Source organism: Amblyomma americanum, chromosome 9 (genome assembly GCF_052857255.1).
Source record: "Amblyomma americanum isolate KBUSLIRL-KWMA chromosome 9, ASM5285725v1, whole genome shotgun sequence".
Lineage (NCBI taxonomy): Eukaryota > Metazoa > Arthropoda > Arachnida > Ixodida > Ixodidae > Amblyomma > Amblyomma americanum.
The window spans coordinates 16005741-16032516 of record NC_135505.1 but is presented as its reverse complement, the minus strand read 5'-3'; positions in this window follow the sequence as shown (position 1 = coordinate 16032516).

Sequence of the window (26776 nt, the reverse complement as noted above, 5' to 3'; positions counted from 1 at the left end):
ACTTTTCTATGACAAGATTAAAATTGACAACGGCCTATTCGAATGGGACAGTTCGAAACAACTAAAGGTGCCCGTCAGGCGCGTGAGGCACGATTCTGAACGTACTGAATGAACCGATAGAGCAGGAAAGCAACTTCGATGCCTGAAAATAAACGCTCGCTTCATGGTAAACAAAGCACCTGACATGGACAGTATTGTGATAGCGCACAACCCTCATTTATTGATAATAACTGAAAGCTGGCTACATCCCGACATGAGCCACTCAGAAATAACACCCCCTGGATATAACATTCTGAGCAAAGATAGAGATTCGCGTGGTGGCGGAATGGCAATAATGTTTAAAGAATTTCTACGTGTGTCGCGATTGCCCGATATTGCTGGATTTGAATGTGTAATAGCCAAGCTGTTTCTTGAAGGTTTGAACATAGTGATTGTAGGATTCTACCGTCTCCCGAACAATGACAGTGCATTATGTGACAACGTCAACGAGTTCTTTTGTGCGTACAGGAACCACTCCTGCAGTCTGCTTTTGGCTGGTGATTTTAATGTTCCATCTGTATATTGAAGCGGTGATTCTCCAATCGCTCTTTGTAGTTCCTCTGAACCCTTCGTTGATCTTATTCTACTGCACGGCATGAGCCAGCTAGTAAAAGAACCCACCCGCATTCAAAAAGGTTACGGATCCTTTCTGGACCTCTTTCTCGTTAATAATGCAGTCGTTCGCCGAAACGCCCGCATTGAAGTAATTGAAGGAATTTCAGACCATAAAAATGTGTGTTTATCACTCTACACCAAATCCATTCACAAACCCCCTGAAATAAAGCGACTAGTTCCAGTGTTCACGCGTGCTAGCGATGTTGACATCTTAGACACGCTTGAGAGCTCATATTCTGTCTTTGCCTCCCTTTGCGCTTCAAACAAAAACAATATTGACAATGTATGATGTTTCTTTAAGATTCGGGTTCTGACGCGCATTAAGAACTACGTTCCTTGTAAACTCAAAAGACAGCGAACGTACACTCCTTGGATGACAAAATAAATCATACGTTTGAAGAGGAAACTAAAGAAAACTAGAAAACAGCACAAGCAGCACCCGTCACCATCTACCGCAGTGAAACTTTGTAATATGAGAAAAATACTGAGCGGCAAAATTAGTATAGCGAAAAGCTATTACCAAAGCGTCTCACTAAAAAACTTTCTTCTATCGTCCTCAGCTAAATTCTGGCGTCACATTGTGCCAGTAAAGGGCCCCTAACATTTGCATAAATGAGGTCGCTGCAACAGACATAGTGGAAATCGCTGAAGCACTAAATAACTTTCTGTTCTGTATTCACCCAAGATGAAAGTGGAGCGGCCAGCGTTGCTTGTTTCGAATAAATCCTGACTATCTTAGACTTGAATGTCAGCGAGGAAGGCGTTCTGTCTTTACTATTTAACTTAGACATTAAGAAATCGCCAGGAATCGACATTATACCAAGCGACTTTCTTGTACGCTACGCCGAGTGGTGTCGAAAATACCTTCTCCCAATTTTTAACAGATCTCTACAGTATGCACAACTGCCGCAGGACTGGAAATACAGTAAAATCATTCCCTTACCGAACACAGTAGCTCACTTCCTGCGTCATACAGGCCTATTCCACTCTTTGTACATGTGCTAAAATGCTTGAGCACATCATGTTCAAACACGTTTAAGTTTTCGTCGAAGAAAATCAGATTATTACTGACGCGCAACACGGTTTCCGCAAAAGAGTATCAACTGTAAGACGAAAAGCGCGAAAAAAACACACGGACGCAAAGAAAGACGAAGGACAAGCGCTTTGCGTCAGTGTGTTTCTTTCTGCGCTTTTCTTCTTACAATGCTTTACCAACTAGCCCGCACCCACACCTTACTAAACTATTAACTAACACAACTGCTGGAAACAGTCAAAGGACTTGCATCTGCCCTTGATAAGCAAGGTCAAATTGACATCATTTTCCTTGACTTTGAAAAAGCCTTTGATTGCGTGTCCCCACAAAAAGCTACTTCTTAAGTTAAAGCCAATCCTTAAGAATGACAAGTTACTTGTGTCGACTGAAGCATATCTTCCTAGTTCGAGGTCATTTCAACTTCATCAGCTTCATCAAGATCAACTCATTGTCTCATCTTATAGATACCAGGCCGTCAGCATCGACGATGTACTATCCAATTTTTTAACAGTTGAGTCGGGCGTCCCGCAGGGCTCAGTTTTGGAGCCCCTCCTGTTTCTGCTCTTCATTAACAATATCACATACCTACTGACATACCAGTAAATATTAAACTTTTTGCAGATGGCTGCATAATCTGCCATGAAATATCTACTTCTCATGACCAAGCAACCTTAAACTCATCACTCGCTAAATTACAGACCTCGTGTTCCAGATGGCAAATTACCATTAACACTAAAACACTGTTGCAATGACTGTAACTCGAAAGAAAGAACCGCTAACCTTTGAATACCAAATCGGAAGCCATAATCTGGCAACAGTGTCAAGTTTTCAGTACCTGGGAATTATAATCACACGTGACCTTAGTTGGAACCAGCACATAGACTATATTAAAAATAAAGCAATGCAGCGACTGGGATACCGAAGAAGAACCCTCGGAAAGTCCTCGCCTGAAATAAAGCTACTAGCACACAAAACATACATTAGTCCGATTTTGAAATACGCAGCAACTGTATGGGACCCCTTCACAAAAAAAATACACATAGCGAAACTAGAAAACGTTCAGCGCAAATCCGCGAGGTTTACTTATAACTTCTATAGATGCCGCATGTCCCCCACCTGTGTGCCCCACAGACTGCTAACTTGGAAACACAGGAATCACGCCGGTACCGTGAAAGATTTAAATTTTATTACTTACTGTAGAACGACAAAACACGAATAGACAAAAACATACTTATCAAAAACTCAAAATGCCCGTCAAGAAGAACGCTGCCATAAGAAAGATAGAAACTTCTATTAAGCCACGATGCTTTACACATTATGGGAGAAAGATAAGGAGATACTAAATGCCACATGTATTCAATTAACTTGGCGAAGAGATTTTTAATTTCAAACTAAACGTAAAATGACTGAATCTATAAGCGAATGGTGCTCATCCTTGCAGATAAATCACTGATGGCCTCTTGCATGCTGTATTCTACTTTCCCTGTTTTTCTTCACATTTTAGATTTGTTTAAATATGCCACATATCAAGCTGTTATGATGTCCTTTGGTCATATTGGTTGTCTTTTTTTAGTTGTATTTCTATTTGCTTAAATGTATACATATTACTTTTCTTTTTTTTTGCATAATATGCATGTACTGTTGTGCCTAATGTCATTGCTTTTTGTATAATTGTTTTGTACACATTCGGTGATTCACCGTACTGCCTGAACAACCAACAAGCGCGCTGAGCTGAGGTTGGACAGGAAAACTCATGCGCTAAACAAAGATGAATAAACATTCATTTGATTTGATACACATTAAACCCGCAAATGCTCGTACGACCCGTTCATTCCACGACAAAGAGGTTAAGGACTTCCCAAGCAAAACCAACGCGCTGAAGACGACACATAACTGGAATGCACTGGATGGTCAAACTGTTGAATGCTCTACTTTTGATGCGTTCACAGACCCACTTCTGAGTAAAAAACGAAATGCATTGTAATCTGCTCTGAGCCTGTTCTTGTGCCCCGTATTCACCTTTTACACCCACGACACATTTTTTTCCCGTTCACAATCGAACTCTGTATAAGGAACCGTGCGAATTTTGACGATGAAGACCGTCTGTTATCTCGAAGTGCGCTTGTTATATGTACATATTCTGTATGTTCATGGGCACCTACTCCTACCCAAGTTTAAGGTCACTCGAGACCTTACTATTCTGTGGTCGCTACAACGCACCTTTCCGTCGACGTCTAAACCCTGAATGATGCGTGGTAGTGGTAGTAGTAGTAGTATTAATCATAGTAGTAGTAGACGACATTTATTCAGCCAAAAGCGGCATAATTACTGTTCAGTCCATAGGTCAGGCTGAGGTACTCGCAGCTAAACTCAACTTCAGGGGGCGCGGCGATGTCTGGCAACATGGCATGAGTGCAGTTGCCCGCATAGCTCGTCGCTTATGAATATATGGGCGTTGCTTGCTTGTGCCGAAGTTGTAGCGGTTTTGTGGGGAGCTAATCGCGTCTTTAAGGCTAAGAACTTAATTTCGACATTCTCTGAGGCCACCAGAAACTATAAGACTGAATTTGGGGCGACACCGTGGCTCTCGATGCTCTCAAAATCGGGCTAGCAGAAGACCGTTATTACGGAGTCTGCCGTGAAGGCGAAGTGTTCCTGTGTCGCCGCTGTCTGTGAAACGTGTTGGAACCGTTTTTATCCATTACTACAGGTAAGTACCTTGGCGCCTTTGCCATTATTTAGCGGCACAAAAACGCCGCGTTCGCTGGAGGTGACTCCGCTCGTCGCGCTTTCTATGTGCCACGTTTGTTGCCTTGATTTGAAGAAAATAGCGCCAGAGCATGCGAACCACGAAAAGACAAGGACGAGACACAAAGCGCTAACTCACAACTAATTTTATTGAAACCAGGCAGCGCCTTTATATGGCGACGTTTCACTGAAAAAAGAAGAAAGAGGAGGGCAGGAAAGGTAAAGAAATCTAAGCGACCATCACAGCGAACACACATGAGCAAGCGGTAACCAAAACTAAAACGAAAAAGTTAACAAAGATTAGTTAAGGGCGGCATCTAAAAATTCGAACTCGGACGAAAAAAGTGAAACAGATGGAGTGCTGACACACCTATTGCCAAGTTTCCTTATGTAAAAAGCCTCCAGACATTCACGTGCCTTCTTATCTGTGCTTTTGCCAAGAATCTTAGTCTGAGTCAATCGTGCCTCGCATCCGTCGCAACCCATAATATGCGCTACCAAATGTGCATATTTATCCTTTAAATCTGATAAATTTCGGGCATGTTCCCCCAAGCGCTCGTTGATGCAGCGCCCAGTCTGGCCAACATAGGTCTGCCCACACGTTAAGGGGATAGCATAGGCTACTTCTGTGGAACACATGATGAATGGAGAGTCGTGCCTTGTCTGGCAACCCCGCTTTCTTGGGCTGCAAATACGGGGGCACAGCTTTTTCAGCTTGTTGGGGGCGGAAAAAACGACACTCACCCCATGCCTGTTGGCCACTTTCTTCAAGTTGTGAGCAGTTTTGTGCAAGTAAGGCACCACCAACGGCTTCTGTGACCTGCAACGAACCTCTCCGGAATTTCTTCGTGTTCCTTGCTTAAGTTTTTTTAGAAGGGTCTCGCAGACAGCAGTCAACACTGAGCAGGGGAACCCAGCCGCCGAAAGCCGGCTCACCTGATTCTGGAAGCTAGCCTGCAACTGATGCGGGCACGACTTTTTCAAAGAAGACTCCAAGCAATGCGACGCTATTGCTCTTTTCACTGTCTTTGAGTGCATGGAATCATAAGGAAAATGTTCTTTTTTTGCGAGCGGGTAATAGCCCCAGCAAACATGTCTCTCAAGAAAGGTTAGTTTTAGATCTAAAAATTGTAAGACGTTAGTGTCAGGAAGTTCATGTGTGAACGTGAGCCCAAGTCCATGTTTATTAAAAGCATTTAAAGCTTCACCTACTGTATAGGGGTAGGTGAAGGAAGTCTGCGTTTTTAAAAGCACTAAAAAATCGTCCACGTACCTAAAAACCTTTAAAACCGCCCCCCCCCCCCCCCCCCCATTAATAACTATGTCTAAAGACTGGTCAACTTTCGCTAAGAAAATATCGCAAAGGATGGGGGCCACACAGGCACCTATGCACACACCCTTGCGCTGCAAAAAAGGCAGGTTGTCAAAACTTATAAAAGTAGAACTAAGATAAAACTGCAAGAATGCGATAAAGTTGTCAACCGACAAACCAGAAAAATTTTGGAAAGAAACGTCACCGTTTGCTTCTATGCATTCCTTTACTGCCACCAAGAGCTGGTCTTGAGGAATCGAATAAAACAAATCTTGTACGTCTATGGAAAAAGCAAAACCAATATCCTCGGTACTCTGTAAGTATTCAACTACAGCTGTCGAATTTTTTGTGAAGAAGGGATCGTCCATCCGTAGTAATTTAAGTTGCTTTTTGCAAAGAAAGTACTGACGTTCTTTTGCCAAGAACCTTCATCACTCACGATAGTCCGGAAAGGTACATCGGGTTTATGAGTTTTGGCAGTAAAGAAAGCATTTAGGCTATTACCTCGGCAGTTTTTTATATCTTTAGCGAGAGAATCTAAATTTAAATCCTTGCAGAAGTTGCTGAATTTTGTTTTAACTCTGACAGCACTTTTTTTCACCTGTACAAAGTTCTTATTGATTGCCGCGTACGCCTTCTGATCGTACAGATCCTCTGGCAGAACAACAAAACCAGTCTCCTTGTCAGCTTGAACCAGCTTAAGGCGGTTCTGCCCAAAGAAGGTCACTACACCGTTTAACATTCTGTCACCCTGTGCTCTAGCGCAGTCAGAAGCACTGTTTTTTAAGCAGTCCACACCCTCTAGGAGGCACCGGTCCTGGTGTTCAGCGACGCCTGCTTTAAGGGCCATCTTCCTGTTCGCAGCGATCAGCTCGTGCGCCGAAACACCAGGCTCCAAACTGTATTTTGGCCCTTTCTGAAGAAGCCGCCATATAAAGGCGCTGCCTGGTTTCAATAAAATTAGTTGTGAGTTAGCGCTTTGTGTCTCGTCCTTGTCTTTTCGTGGTTTGCATGCTCTGGCGCTATTTTCTTCAAATCAAGTATGCACCAACTCGCCCAAAAAGAAGTGTTTATGCAGTATCTTTCTTGTACAGTGGGCCCTTTCTTTTGTGTTCCTCCTTCTTCTGGCTTAGCCGACCTTTTACTGACGCACATCGTGGACGCGACATGCCGAGCAAGAAGGTACGCTTTCTGCATCCGCAAGGGACTCGTGCCCCAAGAAGTAAGTGCTCTCTTCGGCCCTGTCAAACCTTCGTGGGGACATGTGAAAAGAATTTGCAAGTTAATGCGCTCAGAACTTTGGCGACAAGTTCGTGTGTACCAAGACTGGCTTCGCATGAAGTGCTACCTTGTTCACCCCGAGTGGCTGGCCGCGAGGAAGCTTTCTGCTTTGAGGAGAACAGCAGCTCAACTCACAGAAGTCCATCGGAGAGGCATGTTGAACCTTTGTGCCTGGGGAAGAAGTCGACACCGGAAAAGAAGAGTAACGTAACAGTCCTGGGGGATGTCTTTTTGCCCGACAAGGTCCAGCGGCTTCTTCAGAAAGGGCCAAAATACAGTTTGGAGCCTGGTGTTTCGGCGCACGAGCTGATCGCTGCGAACAGGAAGATGGCCCTTAAAGTAGGCGTCGCTGAACACCAGGACCGGTGCCTCCTAGAGGGTGTGGACTGCTTAAAAAACAGTGCTTCTGACTGCGCTAGAGCACAGGGTGACAGAATGTTAAACGGTGTAGTGACCTTCTTTGGGCAGAACCGCCTTAAGCTGGTTCAAGCTGACAAGGAGACTGGTTTTGTTGTTCTGCCAGAGGATCTGTACGATCAGAAGGCGTACGCGGCAATCAATAAGAACTTTGTACAGGTGAAAAAAGTGCTGTCAGAGTTAAAACAAAATTCAGCAACTTCTGCAAGGATTTAAATTTAGATTCTCTCGCTAAAGATATAAAAAACTGCCGAGGTAATAGCCTAAATGCTTTCTTTACTGCCAAAACTCATAAACCCGATTTACCTTTCCGGACTATCGTGAGTGATGAAGGTTCTTGGCAAAAGAACGTCAGTACTTTCTTTGCAAAAAGCAACTTAAATTACTACGGATGGACGATCCCTTCTTCACAAAAAATTCGACAGCTGTAGTTGAATACTTACAGAGTACCGAGGATATTGGTTTTGCTTTTTCCATAGACGTACAAGATTTGTTTTATTCGATTCCTCAAGACCAGCTCTTGGTGGCAGTAAAGGAATGCATAGAAGCAAACGGTGACGTTTCTTTCCAAAATTTTTCTGGTTTGTCGGTTGACAACTTTATCGCATTCTTGCAGTTTTATCTTAGTTCTACTTTTATAAGTTTTGACAACCTGTCTTTTTTTGCAGCGCAAGGGTGTGTGCATAGGTGCCTGTGTGGCCCCCATCCTTTGCGATATTTTCTTAGCGAAAGTTGACCAGTCTTTAGACATAGTTTTTAATGGGGGGGGGGGGGCGGTTTTAAAGGTTTTTAGGTACGTGGACGATTTTTTAGTGTTTTTGAAAAAGCAGACTTCCTTCACCTACCCCTATACAGTAGGTGAAGTTTTAAATGCTTTTAATAAACATGGACTTGGGCTCACGTTCACCCATGAACTTCCTGACACTAACGTCTTACAATTTTTAGATCTAAAACTAACCTTTCATGAGAGACATGTTTGCTGGGGCTATTACCCGCGCGCGAAAAAAGATCTTTTGCCTTATGATTCCATGCACTCAAAGACAGTGAAAAGAGCAATAGCGTCGCATTGCTTGGAGTCTTCTTTGAAAAAGTCGTGCCCGCATCAGTTGCAGGCTAGCTTCCAGAATCAGGTGAGCCGGCTTTCGGCGGCTGGGTTCCCCTGCTCAGTGTTGACTGCTGTCTGCGAGACCCTTCTAAAAAAACTTAAACAAGGAACACGAAGAAACTCCGGAGAGGTTCGTTGCAGGTCACAGAAGCCGTTGGTGGTGCCTTACTTGCACAAAACTGCTCACAACTTGAAGAAAGTGGCCAACAGGCATAGGGTGAGTGTCGTTTTTTCTGCCCCCAACAAGCTGAAAAAGCTGTGCCCCCGTATTTGCAGCCCAAGAAAGCGGGGTTGCCAGATAAGGCACGACTCTCCATTCATCATGTGTTCCACAGGAGTGGTCTATGCTATCGCCTTAACGTGTGGGAAGACCTATGTTGGTTGGCCAGACTGGGCGCTGCATCAACGAGCGCTTGGGAGAACATGCCCGAAATTTATCAGATTTAAAGAATAAATATGCACATTTGGTAGCGCATATTATGGGTTGCGACGGATGCGAGGCACGATTGACTCAGACTAAGATTCTTGGCAAAAGCACAAATAAGAAGGCACGTGAATGTCTGGAGGCTTTTTACATAAGAAAATTAGGCAATAGGTGCGTCAGCACCCCATCTGTTTCACTTTTTTCGTCCGAGTTCGAATTTTTAGATGCCGCCCTTAAATAATCGTTGTTAACTTTTTTGTTTTAGTTTTGGTTACCGCTTGCTCATGTGTGTTCGCTGTGATGGTCGCTTAGATTTCTTTACCTTTCCTGCTCTCCTCCTTCTTCTTTTTTCAGTGAAACGTCGCCATATAAAGGCGCTGCCTGGTTTCAATAAAATTAGTTGTGAGTTAGCGCTTTGTGTCTCGTCCTTGTCTTTTCGTGGTTTGCATGCTCTGGCGCTATTTCCTTCAAATCAAGTATGCACCAACTCGCCCAAAAAGAAGTGTTAATGCAGAAACGTTTGTTGCCGTTAACTTCTCACTCAGCAGCCAGCAATGAACACCTCGAGTCGGCGGTATCTCATGTTCTCAGTTGAGATTATGCAGCTATCTGTTTCAAGAAGAGGAAGCAAAATAAGTCGGGATGTGAATGTGCACCGCGATTGCACTAAGATAAACATGCTTTCCAAGATCGGCATTCGGTCTTTTGCATGGATAGAGCTAGCGTTCACAGTCCATTTTCGCCGAAGTAATTACGCAAAACATTTGCTTGATCGATCATGTCGGCTGCCTCGGTGGCATGAGTTTTCCTGTGCTGACACTAAATCAGAAATGATAATCCTTCAGAGAAAGCTGAGAAAGCGGAGGTGGTGGAAGTCAAAGCCTAGTTCGTGTACGTGGGGGTGATATACTTGATGCGTGATAGGTGATACTCGCGAAAAGTCAGCGTGCTGCATTGTCTTTCTTTTTCATTTGTGTATACATCACCGCTATCAGATACCATAAACTCGTTGCCGAGCGAGGGCCTTGGGAGTTGTTGCTTACGCAGGCATTCCGCTCAGATATGTCCACCAGTAAACAGGTGTTTACATGCTACTCGAACAATATATACGTCAAAATACATGCCCAGAGAAACTTACAGAAGCAGAAGTCGATTGTCTTCACCATGGGCCAGCGGGGCATGGGCTGTTATTTGCTTTTCTGAAACTTCACATATTGGGATGAAGAAATTAATATTTTTTTTCACCGATTTCGTTTGCCAACCTTTTCGTGCAGCTGTCAGATTTGTATGCACCTAGAATTTTTATTGACCGTGAAAATACACAGCTTACACGTCCTGATACTTCGTCAAGGCTTTCTTCATCCATAAATTTTCATCAAGACCATCATCATTTATTGATCCCTTAAGGACCCTTCACAGTAAATTACATAAGCGGGGGGGGGGGGGGCGTACATAGGACAATACAAGAACAAATCCAAGGAGGTTGAAAGAAAAAAGAGGTTGAAGAAAAAACATACAATGAGGGAAATTAGGACAACGAATACAATCAGTAACATCACATGAGAACAATTAAAACAGTTACAAAAAATCCATTGAGTAGAGAAGGGGACTTACAAACGAGTTGCTCAAGCACATCAAACTAAGGGCGACAAAAGAAATATAGACAAATTTAATGTTCAAAGAAAGACAGTAACCAATCTTTGAATTTGACAGAGTCACTTTTCATGGCAGTAGTATGTGGCAATTCATTCCATTCCTGTATTGCAATTGGTTGAAATGATTTATTAAAAGTAGATGTTGATCCATGCAGGCGCTGCATACATAAGCTATTGAATAAGCGTCGAGATGAACCTGCTGGTGGGTAAAGAAAATATTGGCGCAGATGCGTGAAATGATATGATACCTTGTGAAAGAGGCATTGTCTTGATACCATGCGGCGAAAGACCAATGAGGGGAGATCCAGAGATGATATTATACTGCTGATACTGATTTTGTGGTCTTATTCTCAAGATATAAAGCGAGCGGCGCGATTCTGCACAGATTCTAAAGATTTGATGAGGTAAGTCTGATGTGGACACCATATTGCGCATGCTATTCGAGTTAGGATCGTACGAAGGTTTCATATGCCAGTTTACGGAAGGCCAGGGACGACAACGATAATGTTCTTCCAATAAAGCCCAGTGTTTTGGAGCTCTCAGCGACAGTTTAATGATATGCTCGGACCAATTTGGATTGCTTGAGATTAGGACACCGAGGTAGCGATACTAGTACTTGTGAAATATTCACTTAGTTTAAAGAGTAGACGTGGGTGATGTTACAGCTTTTGCGCGAAACTTGAATAAACTTGCATTTTGAAATATTAAGCTGCATCAGCCACTTATTGCACCAGTCATCTATTAAAATTAAGTCATGCTGAAGAATGATCTGGTCGGTTTGAGATGAAATTCGGCGGTAGAGGACACAGTCATCCGCGAAGAGACGTATTGACGATGAAATGATACAAGGGAGATCGTTAATATAGGTGCGAAAAAGAAGCGGGCCAAAAACTGAGCCCTGTGGAACGCCAGAAAGAACCTTGGTTGAGGCTGAAGGATGCCCTCCTATGACGGTGAACTGAATGCGGTCAGTGAGTAACAATTTGATCCATGATAAGATTAAAGGGTCCAGGCATAGAGAAGAAAGTTTACAGATGAGTCGCAAGTGAAGAACACGATCAAAAGCCTTAGAAAAGTCTAAGACTATAACATCAGTTTTTAAAAAAAATGAATCAATGTTTAAATGAAACTCAGTCGTGAATTCAAAAAGCTGCGACTCACAAGAAAGACCAGAGCGGAAACCGTGCTGATTAGCGAAGAAAAATGCGTTGTTATCAAGGTGTACGGCAACTTGAGAATAAATTATGTGTTCCATTAGTATGCAGGCGATGCATGTTAAATATATTGGGCGATAATTTGATGGATCAGCCCGGTTGCCACTTTTAAACACAGGAACTACTTTGCTAATTTTCCAATCTGTCGGAAGATCGCTTTGAGCGAGGGACTGAGCAAATATTATCTGCAATATACGGCTGCTTGGGACTTTGGTGGCTTTAATTACTTTAGAAGAAATGCTAGGACCGGGACTACTTGTTAACTTCAGCTTGTCGATAAACTTTTCTATACCTTCCGCAGTGACTGTAACGGGCGGTATCCGTAAAAAACTGGTAGCTGTAAAGTTGGGAATATTATCTTTCTGCTCATGAGTAAGAACTGAAGAAAAGTACGAGTTCATTACATCGGATTGTTGGTCTGGCAGCACAGGTGAAACCATCCGAGTCAGAAAGCGATATGTTGAGTGATGATGACTAACCGGGAAAAGAGAAGATTCCAAAACTTTTGGGGACTTTTTTCATTATGTGCAAAAGATCCTCGTGGAAGAACTTCGTTTTGGACTGCTTCAGTAGGCGGGCATAGTCTTTGAGACACGTGAAATATATGCAATTTCTACAAACTTGAGTGCTCTTTTGTTTTCAGCTATCAATTTTCACTGTTCTGATGGTATTTTTTCCTCCTAAAAGTGCAGCTGAAATTGCCCGTCAGCCATGCTCAATAACTTCGATGGAGGTGTCTAGGCACCAAGCTAAAGAGCTCATGCAGAAGGCTGGAAGTCATCCTGAAGCATGAGTGTGAAATATATAGCACACAAACGGTGGTAAAAGACAAATAGTCTGTCACACGCAACATTCTCTAAAGAGGCCCAGATATCGAAATGGCCTCTTCACTGCAATTATTGCGTATACATCCGTAGTCTGTGCAAATACTTCCCATGCAAAATTCATATGACACCTTTCAAATCGTGCCCCGATAATACAACCCCCATAATATGAGCAACTCGAATTATGGACAGTTTTTTTGGGGACCAAATTTTTCAGAGTATTTACGCTTCGTTAATACGAAAACTCGCTGCCTAGACAATGGACAGAGGCAAAATACACGGAGCCTTTTGTGATCCGTGTATTTTTGTCCCATTAATATGGACAGCGATGAGACAACCAGATGTCCCGCCCCTTACAATTTGAGTGCGAACATCAGCGAAAGGCAGGCGAATGCGCAAATGCCTGAGTAGTCACCTTTCTGTGTGTGCATCGCTTCATGCTTCACAGGGTTAAGGTGCCATCTCGACGCACCTTACCCGTTGCCACATTAGATGACTGTTTGTGAAAAAGAATTATACGTATGCTTCGTTTAAAACCACATTCAGCAGTTGTCAGCCACCCGCCGCGGTGGCTCAGTGGTTAGGGCGCTCAACTACTGATCCGGAGTTCCCGGGTTCGAACCCGACCGCGGCGGCTGCGTTTTTATGGAGGAAAAACGCTAAGGCGCCCGTGTGCTGTGCGCTGTCAGTGCACATTAAAGATCCCCATGTGGTCGAAATTATTCCGGATCCCTCCACTATGGCACCTATTACTTCATTTCTTCTTTCACTCCCTCCTTTATCCCTTTCCTTACGGCGCGGTTCAGGTGTCCAACGATATATGAGACAGATACTGCGCCATTTCCTTTCCCCAAAAAAACCGATTATTATTATTATTGTCAGCCGAGCGAGTACAGAGTTTTTGGGATGTGAACAGTAGCAGTAAGAGATACTTCACCACATCAACAGGCACTATCATCCGTCTCAGTGACGACAATGTGCTTCAAGCGTGCTTCACCCTAAGCCATCTGATTTTCAAATAATGACGACCAGAATAAAGCACCTGAGCTGCAAAGATTGCCCAATTTACACTTCACTGCCCGCCACTGTGCTTAGGAGTTTGTAATCACAAACTATTTTAAGAGCGTTAGCTCTTACTCATCACGTTTCGAGATTGCGTCGGGTCTGCTACTACCCTGAGATCATAGCGCCATCTGTGGCCGCAACTGGAAAACAGCGTATCTCGCGTGGGGACTTGTAGCGGCACCTGCAATTATCATCATCATCATCATCATCAGCCTGACTACACCCACTACAGAGCAAAAACCTCTCCCATGTCTCTCCAATTAACCCGGTCCTTTAGCTACGCACACCCTATGCCTGCGAACTTTTTAATCTCATCCGCCCACCTAACCGTCTGCCGCCCCCTGCTATGCTTGCCTTCTCTCGGAATCCGCTCAGTTACTCTTAAGGACCAGCTGTTGTCTTGCCTTCTCAATCACATGCCCTGCCCAAGCCCATTTCTTCCTCTTGATTTTGACTTGGATGTCATTAACCCGCGTTTGTTCCCTCACCCACTCGGCCCGATTCCGGTATTTTAACGTTACACCTATCATTTTTCTTTCCATGGCTCGCTGAGTTGTCGTTAACTTAAGCTAAACCCTTTTCGTTAGCCTCTACGTTTCTGCCACGTAAGTGATTACCGATAAGATACTACTGTTGTACAGTTTTCGCTTGAGGGATATTGGTAAACTTCCATTCATGATCTGAGAGAGTCTGCCATATGCCTTCCACCGCATTGTTTTTCCTCTTGTTATTTCCGTCTCGTGATTCGCATCAGCGGGCACTACCTGCCCTAAGGAGTGTGCTCCTTTACCTCTTCCAGCGCCTCGCTTCCAATTGTGAACTGCTGTTCGCTTGCTAGGCGGTTGAACATTGCTTTGTTTTTCTGCATGTTAATTTTTAGAGCAACCGTTTTGCACTCCCTGTCGAAATCATTAATCATGCTGTGCAGTTCATCTCATGGGTGACTCAGCAAGGCAATGTCGTCAGCGAATCGCAGATTATTTCGGAATTCTCAATTAGCTCTTAGCCCCAACTGTTCCCAATTCAGGCCTCGGAATACCTCCTGTAAACAGGCGGTGAACAGCACTGGCGATATTGTATCTCCTTCCCTGGCCCCCTTTCTTATTGGAATTTTATTTCTGACTTTATGGAGGACTATGGTAGAAGTGCAGTTGCTATAGGTATCTTCCAGTATTTTTATACAAGGTCTTTCTCCACCCTGATTCCGCAATGCCTGTATGACAGTTGAGGTTTAGACTCAGTCGAATGCTTTCTCGTAATGAATGAAAGCTATATATAGAGGTTGCAAATATTCTGCGCATTTCTCTATCACCTCATTGATAGTGTGAATATGATAAATTGTTTAATATCCTTTACGAAAAGCTGCCTGATAATTTGTTTGATTGAAGTCTAAGGTCGCCCTGAGTCAATTAGCGATTACCTTAGTAAATACTTTGTAGGGAACGGACAGTAGGATTATCGGTCTGTAATTTTTGGTGTCTCCTTTCTTAATAATTAAGATAATATTTGCGTTCTTCCATGCTTCTGGTACGCCCGAGTTCATAAGGCATAGCGTATACAGGGGGGCTAGTTTTTCTAGCACAATTTCCCCTCCGTCCTTCAATAGAAAGCTGCTTTTCCCCTTTGCTTTGCTCCCAAGGCTTTCTTTACTTCCTCTTTCGTTTCTGGCGGGATGACGCATATCTGTGCGCTACTGTCTCTCTCATTAACGCTTTGATTACATTCACTACTGTATAGATTTGCATAGAACTCTGGATACTTTATCTATGCTATCCCTATTGCTAATGACATTGCCCTCCTTGTCTCTTAACGCATACATCTGCCAATGTCTAGTTTCCTCTTCACCGCTTTCAGGCTACCTCCGTTCTTTATAGCGTGCCCTATACTCTTCATATTGAACTTCATTATGTAGGCTACCTTGCGCTTATTTATTAATTTCCTTACCTCTGCTAGTTCTATCCTTTCTGTAGGGTTAGACGCCCTCTTGCTTTGGCGTTTCTTAATCAGATCTTTAGTCTCCTGAAATAGCTTCCTTGAAGGTATTGGTGAGCGCTTTCAAAATACGGAAAGGGACGAACACACAGGACAAAGTGCTTCCCTTCATCTCTTTCCCTAATTTGAATGCGCTCACCAATACCTTCAAGGTTGCATTTCCAACTAGCCCCAGTTGTAGCTCTCTTGAAATAGCTTGCCGGTAACCTTTCGAACCGTCCTACCGCCTACTCCTACTGCGCACTCCGTAATGATAGCTGTCAGATTATCGTTCATTGTATGGACCTAAAGATCGTCTTCCTCATTTAAGGCTGAATATCTGTTGTGCAGCGATATCCTGAATTTCTCTATTTTCCCTCTTATCGCTAACTAGTTAACGGACTTATTCTTCACTAGCTTCTTCCGGTCCTTCCTCAAGTCTAAGGCAATTCGGGATCTTACCATTCTGTGGTTGCTACAGCGAACCTTCCCGATGGCGTCCACATCCTGACAATGCCAGGTTGAGCGCATAGTATGAAGTCGATTTCATTTTTAGTCTCACCATTGGAGCTCTTCCAAGCCCACTTCCTGTTCTCTCGAATGCAGAAGAAGGTATTCATGATCCGTAAATTATTTCTATCTGCGAATTCTACTAATAACTCTCCCCTGCTATTCCTAGAACCTATCCCATAGTCGCCTACCGCCTGGTCGCCAGCCTGCTTCTTGTCCACCTTCGCATTGAAGTCGCCCATCAGTACAGTGTACTGTGACTTTGCTTTGTTCATTGCCGATTGCACGTCTTCATAGGAACTTTCAACGGTCTGGTCATCATGGCTGGATGTAGGCGCGTAAGCCTGCACCACCTTCAGCTAGTACCTCCTATTGAGCCTAATTACGATAGCTGAAGACCGTCTCTGACGGGGCACCGTTGGTGCGAAGAAAGCCTTCAATCATCAAATCAAGCAACCGTCCCTGGCGGTGGGCACCTCTGGTGCGAATAAGATAACGAACCTAGTAGGCCTGCAAGAGGCCTACAACTTTACTGGGCCAGTCGACCGGATCCTGTCGCTATCGGAAGACAGCACAGGAGGAAGACTGAATACAAGGAAGAGGCGACGGGGCCGGAACAGCCAACCATCGGAAGTTCGGGAAGGCCGAGTGCAGGAGGGAGCAGGAGTGGTCAATAAAGGACCTGCGGAGAGACGGCGGCAAGGACCACGGCAGCGGACCAGCAACGCGAAACTGCATCCAGTCGAGGCGGAAACTCGATGGTCGCCGGCGGGTCGAAGCAAGGCGACGGCTACGGGTAGTGGACCAGAGGCGTGCGACAGCTCATCGCAGCTTGCGTTGAAAGTGACGGTGGACGCCGACACCAAGAAGCTGACAATGACGAGCAACGCATCGAAGCCGTGAGTTTCCTCCGTCTCACTGTTCACACCCCTGTTGTGCGTTCGAGACAGTAAGCCAGTCAAAGCCGCATGGAAAGCTATCTATGCCGACCCACACTGAATGCGGAGAGCATATTGAAGTTGGAAAAGGCGCGCTGAGAGGACTTTCAGGCTCAGCGGGCAAAGCTGATTAGTGGAAAGCCGCTGCAGCGCGAGGGAAAATCCCAGGATTTAAAGTACGCCACCAAGGTGGTAGTAGCGAAACGCCAGCAGCTAGAGTTCGAGCTCGCTGAGCTCAAGGAGTTTAGCAAAGCCAGTGAACTGGCGATGGTGAAATGCTCCGAGTACCGAGAGCAGGAAAGGACACCTGTCAAGCCGCAATATTGCGGCTTTTTTCCCCTACTGCTCAGCCGTGTGATTTTCTTTACATGTCTGGAATAAAGTTGACTTGACTTGACTTGAGGGCAAAAGCTTATGTTTGTCAAGCACAGGTGAGGGAAACAGCAGTCAGGCAGATGCAGTTAACCAGCCGGTATGCGCGAACTCCTGTTCGCTAGGAACGGCAGCGGAAAGCAGAGGAAGTAAAGACAAGGCTCCTGAGGGACGTCAACATATCACAGCTTTTCCGCCGCCGCAGGAGTCTAGCAGTGTAAACGAGAAGCCTAATTCTGATGACCTGGGTCCAATTGAGACCGAGTTGTGCGATAGTAGACAAGACAGCGGTCAGATTCTGGCGGGTTGGATGACTGGGGTGGTGGCCTCCGACACGTCAGAGGTCAGAGGAGCAGGGGAAGGACAGTCAGGCAGTGTTAAGCAGGCAGGCAGGTTTCCGCGAAATGCTAATCTCGGCTGGGAAGGTGTCCGAATGGAACACCGTGCCGCGGTATTGGAGGCAGAGATCGTGCACTCTGAAAATCTAGCCGCTAGGGTTCACTGTGCCGCGGCTGGGAGCAAGCGTTTCAACGTTTTCCCGGGCCCGATGGCGAGCTAGAGGCAGCAGGAAACCTATTGTCGCCGCAACGGCACACTGTGTTCAGCATGTGGGATAAGGTGCCCTGTAGCGTTACTAAAGGCAGAAACGTCTCATCCGAGGCTGAAATTAGAGGTAGGTCAGTTGCTCCGACCGGACAGAGTGCCACACAGTTGTCGAACGCACTCGAGTGGTGCCCGACCATGCCGTCACGAGGATCATTCTCGAGGCACGACGGGAAGAGCGCGCCCGCAAGGACACGGAAATTTTTGATCCCGGGGGGCAGCAGCTGTTGAGTTTTCGCCCTGTTGTGGTCCCGGTCTAATGAGCTCGGTAATCATCAGTCGTTAATCGTGCCGACTGAGACACGTGTTGGCTCGGACGCACACATGAGCGGTTAGTGCGAATGAGGAGGCTCACGCGGGCATTCACGGACCTCACCTGAGTGCTAGTGAACGCTCCGGTTGCAAGTGTGTATGTGTGTATGTGTGCGTGTTCGCGAGCTGGACGAGGCTGTGCGTGCATAATAATAATATTAAGAATTTTTATTTGCTCTTTCGAGTACAAACTCGGGCTTGCCAAAGCCTTAGAAGGCTTGAGTGGCAGTGGCCGGCAGCAGACAACGTATAAATCATGCACCGAGCAGACAAGTTGCCAAAGAAAAGAAAAACAAGGATGAGATAAGAAAAATGGATTCGAATAGGGCAGACGCAAAATGTACACAAAAGGAGAAAAACAATCATATGTTAATGCACAGCATCAAAACAGAATACTGGACCTAACAACGTAATTTAACAAGACAAGCTTTCTCTATCTTTTTGGAATTAGCAGAGAATATTTCTTTGGGCAACCGGTTAGGAACAGAAGAAACAATGTTTTCGAAGGCGCTCGCCATAACGGGTTTGCACTCTAGGCACGAGAAAACGATCACGAGTTCGCAGATCTTAACAGGAACATATGGTGTACAAAAATCGCTTGTCCAGATGTGCTTAAAAACTACTGTTTCATTTGATTTCATTTCATTTATTTCATCCTTAAAGGCCCGAGGGCATTACATAAGGAGGGGCTTATAAATAGTTTTTTGTAAATGCACTCACGATGAAAATATAGGCACAATGAACGCAACACTGCAATTGTAAACGCTAAAAAAATAACATAAGGAGGATGAAGTGGTTACAAAAAGCATAAGCAAAAAAGCACAAAAATACAGGGGAAAAGTACAGGAAAAAGTAGAGGGCAACAAAAGGTTCACGTGTTCTGAAAATGACTGAGGAGTTTCGCGCGAAATGATTTTCGATTGTTGCATGAAACTATGTCGTTGGGCAGGGCATTCCAATGGGTTATTGCGCCAGGAAAAAAAGAACTCATTCCTAAAGTACGGCTCTTGATGCTGGCTATGGGGCGGCTGTGGCTGAGGCGAGTGGAAGTTCGGATCAGTGGTTTCAGCAGGGGGTGCTTTGACGTCGGATGGTAGAAAAAGCTGTGCAGTAGGCAAATGCGTAAAATGATGCGGCGGGACTCAAGTGTGGGGAGAGAGATAGAAAGTTTGAGTGCAGTGATGCTAAATTCTTTTGTGTATTCGCAGGTGATAAAACGGGTCACGCGGTTTTCGATGGCATCAAGTTCGGCGGTGAAGTAGGCTTGAGAGGGGTGCCAGATGGATGATGCAAATTCAAGTATGGGACGAACAAATGTTAGGTAAGCAAGTTTTTTTACTTCGGGAAATGCTGTCTTGAGGCTACGTTGTAGATAACCTAAGACACGGGAGGCATCGGAACGCATTCCTTGGACATGGTTGACCCAAGATAGTGAAGATGTCAGATGTAATCCAAGATTCTTATATGACGTTGTTGCGACAATCAGGACTGAGTTAATTTTGTAGGTATGATGAATAACTGCGCATTTGCGAGCGAACAACAACAGTCGGCATTTATCCAGGTTTAAAGGCATGAGCCATGTGTCGTACCATGTGGCTATTGTGTCAATATCTTTTTGTAGCTGGTGGCTATCGGTGGGATCACAAATGGGGCTGTATATTACACAGTCGTCCGCGGACAGTCTTAAATGGGTGTTTGTGTCTACTTAAATTGGTGTTTGTGTTGTGCCAGCGCCCTGGGGGACACCTGATGATATATCAGTAAGGGATGAACGGTAACCATTGCATGTAGTGAATTGCATGCGCCCATTCATGAAATGATCAATTCAGGTTATTAGGTTATCAGGAATGCGTAGGGAGGAGAGTTTTGCGAGCAAGTGCGAGTAAAGAACACTGTCGAAGGCTTTGGAAAAGGCTAAAAAAGGGCGTCTATTTAAAGGTTATTGTCCATAAAGTGTAGGATGTCGTGAGTGAATTCGGCCAACTGGGTTTCACAGGTATAATGTTTTCGAAAACCATGTTGATGGGGATAAAAGAAGTTAATTGAATCTAGATGGCTCATTAAGTTAGATGATATAACATGTTCAAGTAATTTTGAAGAAATGCTGGTCAACGAAATGGGACGATAGTTGGAAGGATCTGTGCGGTCACCTTTCTTGAATATTAAAATGATTTCAGCTATCTTCCAGTCATTGGGGACTTCTCCGGATTCCAATGATTGGGTAAAAATTAGCCGCAGGGTTAGGCTTGTGACTGAACTAGTTTTTTTTAGGAGTTTACTGTTTATTTTATCGCAGCCAGCTGACGATGGAGTTTTGAGAGAACTGATTAAGTTTGCTATTCCTGCCGGTGTGACTGTGACTTTGGGTATGGGTATTGCTGAGATGGCTTGCAAAAATTTCGACTGCTAGTTGCTGAGGAGAATACTGAACAGAGGTGTTTATTTAGAATTGCCGGGCACTCATTACTGTCTATGGGCTCACGGTTAGCGTCAAGAAGCTCGATTCTACAGGATCGCAGTTTGGGGGAGAGAATACGACAGAATTTATTAAGGACAGAATGTAAGTTGGAAAAAAAAAACTTCAGTTTAGCGGAGGCTAATTTTTCATTATGTTCTTTTGCGCATTGATGGTATCGCTCCCAAGTTTCAGGCAGGTTATGCAAGTTAGCCTTACGATAAAGACGATTTTTCCTATTAAGAAGCCTTTTCAGGTCTCTATTGAACCATTCGTTGTTACCATCGTAATTTACAAGGAATGACGGAATGTGTGCGTTTTTTAACGTTAGCATTGTAGCTTTTAAAAGTTTCCAGTTGGCACTGACCGAGCGAGCAAGATAAGATTTCTCGAAAGAGTTCTACAATTTTGATAGTGCGAGGTTGATGGCGTCGATCGAAATTAGCCCTTTTGTAGCCGGTGATTATCTTTTTCTTTGGAGACCGCTTTGTGATGGGAAATGATAGGCGGATGTGAATTTGGTTGTGATCGCTAATGGCTGGTAATATGGTTATGCCTTTAACGTCATCGGTGGGGTTGTCAGCAGTAGGTCAAGAATATTACTTCCTTTTGTGGGACATGTAATGACTTGGTGTAGCTTGTGGTCAAGCGTTAGAGCAAGGAAGCGTATTTATTCGTTGGAAGGTGACCTGTTAAGCCCTTAGAGTAAGGGCCAGCTAGTGCTAGGAAAGTTAAAGTCGCCGAATAAAAAATGGGAGAATTTGGAAATTTATCTTTGATGTTGTTCAAAGCACGGCACATCGCGTCACAGAAGGATGAATCACTGTCATGTGGCCGATAGCAAATACCAAAAACGACTTTTTTTGCCCTGTCATTCACGGATGCTCACGTGAGTTCAATAGTGTCGTCACTAGAGATGTGAGACGATGACAAGGCGGTCTAGATATCTATGAGAACGCCTCCGCCTTTTTGTTTTTTCTGTCGTGCCGGTATATTGTGTAGTTAAGGTTGGGAGAAAATTTTCACTGTCTCTAATAGCGTCGTTCAGCCAGGTTTCAGTAAGTAGCACGACATCCACTTCAATATCAGTAATGCAACCTTCATGTCTATCGCGTTTCGAGATAACGCTCCGGATATTCGTGAACGCAATATTCAGGTCAAGGTACAGTGACGGACGCTGTGTAATGACGGGTGAAAGTACCTGTTGGTCGGTGCGTCATGTATGCTGGCTTTCCAGTACGATATCAGCGTGAGTGTTATAATAATAGCATTTACTGCTTACATAAAGCCTGTCAAAAGCAAGTTTAAAGGCACATTTTTTTCGTCTTATGAACTCAAGCACCTATTAACGTGCTTGGCGTGCAGGAAACTCAGTCTTCTCTTATGGCGTAGTTCGTCCCTTTAAGTTTCCGCCCATGGGAAAGAATGTTCTCTTTCGTTTTGAACTGTGCAAACTTTACGATGGTGGGGCGTTTTTTGTCGTCGGAGTGACTTCCAATACGGTGGGCACGTTCGGTGCTACTGCGGTCTAGATGAAGGTAAAGGTGCTCTTCGTTGAACAATTTCGAACAATTTTGAACAAGTTGAACAATTCGGTTCTCTGAATGGGTCCATGATTCGGTGTTTTGTCGTCAAGGCCCAAGAAAAGCAAGTTGTTGCGGCGCATACGGTTTTTGGTGTCGATGTTGGCAGCTTTTAAGACTCCGATCTCGCGCTGTATGTGGTGTGTATCGTTAGGCGTTTTGTCGGCATTCACAGTATTGTGTTGATTCAAGGTTAGCTACACGGTTGCTTAAAACGGCTATTTGTTTTTCGTGCGAGACTTGAGTCACACCGAGGTTTGCTATTTCTAAGCGGAGTGCTACAGTATTTTATTCTAGGCTCTGAATGCGCAATAGGTATTGGTTCTTTAGGCGTGCCAGGGCCAGGGCTGAGTTCGACGTCACCGGATACTAGCAGCGTGAGTTTTGACAGGTAGTTGAAAGCCGGAATATCAGTGAGTATGCGAAAAACATCGCGTCACTTCGAGTCGCAGGGGCACGACACTATCACCAATCACCAAAAAACGGTTGCTACTGCGGTATTGTTTGCAATGGTTAAGGTAACTAACATCAAAGATCAGGAGTGCGGTGAGGATTGTGCGGCGACCGGCATCGTGCCACGTGTGAACCGGGGGGTTCTGCTGGTTAAGTAGCGTAGCGTTGAGACCCGTGGTTGATGACGTAATCGGTAGGGGTGTTTGCCAGATGGGGCGGCGATTATCGTCGAGAATGGTGTCTCGAGCGCGAGATCGGCGGCATTTGGTCCAATGTTCCTGGCAGGTGCGGTGTAATCTTCAGAGGGCCGGAGATCAAGGCGGCACCACGTAGAAGCAGGTGGACAGTACGACAGCACCTGAAACATCAGGAGTGCGGTGAGCATTGTGCGGCGACCGGTGTCGTGCCCCGTGTGGACCGGTGGGGGCTCTGCTGGTTAAGTAGGGTAGCGTTGAGACCCGTGGTTGATGACGTAATCGGTAGGGGTGATTGCCAGATGGGGATCCCGGCAGGTGCGGTGTAATCTTCGGAGGGCGGGAGATCAAGGCGGCACCACGTACAAGCAGGTGGACAGTACGACAGCACCTGAAACATCAGGAGTGCTGTGAGCATTGTGCGGCGACCGGTGTCGTGCCTCGTGTGGACCGGTGGGGGCTCTGCTGGTTAAGTAGGGTAGCGTTGAGACCCGTGGTTGATGACGTAATCGGTAGGGGTGATCGCCAGATGGGGATCCCGGCAGGTGCGGTGTAATCTTCGGAGGGCGGGAGATCAAGGCGGCAACACGTACAAGCAGGTGGACAGTACGACAGCACCTGAAACATCAGGAGTGCTGTGAGCATTGTGCGGCGACCGGTGTCGTGCCTCGTGTGGACCGGTGGGGGCTCTGCTGGTTAAGTAGGGTAGCGTTGAGACCCGTGGTTGATGACGTAATCGGTAGGGGTGATCGCCAGATGGGGATCCCGGCAGGTGCGGTGTAATCTTCGGAGGGCGGGAGATCAAGGCGGCAACACGTACAAGCAGGTGGACAGTACGACAGCACCTGAAACATCAGGAGTGCGGTGAGCATTGTGCGGCGACCGGTGTCGTGCCCCGTGTGGACCGGTGGGGGCTCTGCTGGTTAAGTAGGGTAGCGTTGAGACCCGTGGTTGATGACGTAATCGGTAGGGGTGGTTGCCAGATGGGGATCCCGGCAGGTGCGGTCTAATCTTCGGAGGGCGGGAGATCAAGGCGGCACCACGTACAAGCAGGTGGCAAGTACGACAGCACCTGAAACATCAGGAGTGCGGTGAGCATTGTGCGGCGACCAGTGCCGTGCCCCGTGTGGACCGGGGGGGGCTTCTGCTGGTTAAGTAGGGTAGCGTTGAGACCTGTGGTTGATAACGTAATCGGTAGCGGTGGTTGTCAGACGTGGACGGCGATTATCGTCGAGAATGGTGTCTCGAGCGTGGGATGGGCGGCATTTGGTCCAAAGTTCCTGGCGTGTGCGGTGTAATCTTCGGAGGGCGGGAGATCAAGTCGGCACCACGTACAAGGAGGTGGCCAGTACGACAGAACCTGAAACATGAGGAGTGCGGTGATCATTGTGCGGCGACCGGTGTCATGTCCATTGTGGACCGGGGGTTCTGCTGGTTAAGTAGGGTAGCGTTGAGACCCATGGTTGATGACGTAATCGGTATAGGTGGTTTCCAGATGGGGACGGCCATTATCGTCGAGAATAGTGTTTCGAGCGTGGGATGGGCGGCATTTCGTCCAAAGTTCCTGGCACGTGCAGTGTAATCTTCGGAGGGCGGGAGATCAAGGCGGCACCACGTACAAGCATTTCTGGAGGCAGTGCGCTAAAAAAAGACGTTCACAGGAGAAACGAGACAATAGGAAAGAAGCACAACTTACAACTTTAATGACGACAAAAGAAGCCAGGCGCACTTATATATCACCTGTTATCCAGAGATAAGCTGCATGAGCTAGAGCGTCAACCTATTTACCAAACACGAGAAAGAGCAAAGGGGGATTTTTCAGTGAGATTAAAAACCTATGAAGGTGAACATATCAACACGTGCCGAGGTATGGGCTAACAACAATGCATTATAACATGAGAATACAGATCTGCATGAAAGATGTTATTGAAAAAGAAGTGCATAACAACATGAAAATATGAATAACAAAAAAATTTCTGACAAACAAAGAAAAGAAGGGAGACGGGGGAAAAACCGTGTAAAGGGCGGCAGAAAAAGTTAAAGGCACATTAAAGCTTCTAAAACCAACTAAAATACATAGGAGCGAATGGTTTGAGAGATTAGATATAACCATACAATTAGGATAGTTCATTCCTAGAAAGGTTAATAGATGGAGTGCTAACGCACTTGTCTTTTCTTAGGTCAATGAAAAAAGCCTCAATTACTTCTCTCTGTCTTGTCCGGGGCCTTAGCTAGAAACTTTGTTTCATTAAACTTGGGGTAGCAGTTTTTGAAATTGTTCCAGTGTAACGGAAGGTTACCTCCAGATCTGTTCTTCAGGGTGACGTTGTGCTTGCGGGCGCGCTCATTAAAACATTTCCCAGTTTGCCCCACATACACTTTGCCGCACATAAGGGGGATCTCGTACACAACATTGGCAGTGCATTGGGTGTATATAGTGTGATGTTTGATATTACAGACCTTTTTAACAAGCTTCTTGGTCACCATCGGACATAATTTTGCTAGTTTGCAGGGAGCCGAAAAAACCAACTTAACCCCGTGACGAGACGGAAACTTTCTTCAAATTGTGCAAGAGACTTTGCAGGTAAGGCATTACCTGCACAGGTTTCTGTTCTGTGGTTTTAGCTCGGTCTGAATTCTTTATCTTTTTCAAGAGGTTCTCAGACATGCCGGTGACCAGGTGGGCTGGGTAACCTGCAGATAAAATCCGGTCAATCTGGGACTGGAAGCTTTCCCCTATATTGTGGGCGCATAATTTTTCTAATGCGGATTTCATGCAAAGGGATACTATGCCACGCTTGACCAGCTTGGAGTGGGCACTGTCATAATTCAAAAGTGGTTTCTTTGAGCGCGGCTGATAAGCCCAACACACATGCGCATTTGTAAATATAAGTTGAATGTCCAGAAACTGGAGTAGATCATTTTCTGCCCGTTCATGCGTGAATTTTAGGCCCCTTGATAAAGAACCAAAGGCCGTGAGAGTTTGATTTATAAGTGTATCTGCGGCACAGTGTGTAGGCACTTTAAGAAGGATAAGATAGTCGTCGACGTATCGGAAAATACGTGCTATCCCTGTTTCCTTCAAGCTGGCTTCAATGCGACGGTCAAATGACGCCAGAAAGATTTCACATTGGACTGGAGCAACTGACGAACCTATACATATTCCCGCCTTTTGTAAGTAAAATTCTTCCCGGAACCAAATAACAGTAGAATCCAAATAAAACTCTAGGAGGTCCAGAAATTTAACAGTTGTGACACCAGTGGAATTCTGAAACCTGCCTTCGCCATACTCTTCCAAACGTTCTCGGACAGCAGCAAACAGAGCGTCGTGAGGCACAGAGTCCTCAACGTCAATAGAAAACCCGGTGGAGGCTGACACCTTGCCTCCTTCCAGGACCTGCACGACTTCCGTTGAGCTTCGAACGCGGTAAGGGTCACCACCAGCTATCCTGTCCAGCTGGCGCCGGAGGAAGTCGCTAACCAGTTTTTGCCACGTATCTTTTTCAGACGCAATGGCACGAAGTGGACATGCAGGCTTGTGCGTTTTTCTTGAGAAGAAAATTTCGAGGTATCCGGTCTGAGCCGCTCTGACTGCCTTTCCTATTGATTCCAGGTTCATCCCTGCAAGCAGTTTTAGTGCGGCCCGTTTTTGT